Source organism: Oncorhynchus gorbuscha, linkage group LG19 (genome assembly GCF_021184085.1).
Source record: "Oncorhynchus gorbuscha isolate QuinsamMale2020 ecotype Even-year linkage group LG19, OgorEven_v1.0, whole genome shotgun sequence".
In the NCBI taxonomy this organism is placed as follows: Eukaryota; Metazoa; Chordata; class Actinopteri; order Salmoniformes; family Salmonidae; genus Oncorhynchus; species Oncorhynchus gorbuscha.
The window spans coordinates 35120806-35121610 of record NC_060191.1 but is presented as its reverse complement, the minus strand read 5'-3'; the positions used below and the strand labels follow the sequence as shown (position 1 = coordinate 35121610).

The 805-nt window shown below is 39.6% G+C and overlaps 1 pseudogene; it reads left to right on the top strand.

Moving 5' to 3' along the window:
• The window catches only part of LOC124004814, a 20432-nt pseudogene extending 20115 nt beyond the window's left edge, over nt 1-317 (top strand).
• Nucleotides 318-805: the final 488 nt, after the last annotated feature.

The window sequence follows — 805 nt, the reverse complement described above, 5'->3', positions numbered from 1 at the left end:
ATTACATGTTGTGTATTTAACCCTCTGTTCCCCCCCCCCATGTCCTTGTTTGGAATTGTTTCATGTAGTGCTTATGCACGGTATGCTGGTGATTACTGAGTTTTGTTTGACCCATTTCATGTTTTGTTCTGTTGACGACGGTGGTTCATGTTTCATTGATATAGGAAAATTGCATTTGTGTGTGTTAGGCAGTGGCGACCCGTCATTCAGGGCAGGTCATTTTGGTATTGATACGTGTCACATGTCAGTTTGCAAACAGTGTACGTAAAAAAAATAAAAAAACGTCATTGAGTTATTAAAGCCGCATACAAAAATGGTCTTTTTTTTGCTTTCTTGAGTAAGGCAGCTCCAAAATGCAGGTGTTTCAGCCTAGCTCAGTGCTTTTTCTGTGGTGGTGGGGCTAGCTAGCAGAAAATACAGAGCATTGCACCTGATTGGCTCAGTTTTCTATCACTCATGGGACAGAATGTCATGCCCAATTCTAAGGTTAGAGCTCAAAAAATGTTGCCCCTTTGGGTTCTGCCATATATTTATATTAGAGGTGCCCATCCAAGAAGGCTCAAGATCATTGGTCACAGATAGAATGACATCAAATCACGTTATAGCTACAGTAGCTTTGATTGGACTGATCATGTCAACATCATACTTTAAAAATAAAGTTGACAATCAAATCCTTTTCAATCGTTGTCATATGAAGAGAAATTAGAGATAAAACGTCTCGGTGCTCATTGGCAATTGGACATAAACTTCCCTGTTCAAGCACATCACAAAGTGAGTCCAACAATGTCTTATGCTGCTTCATAAA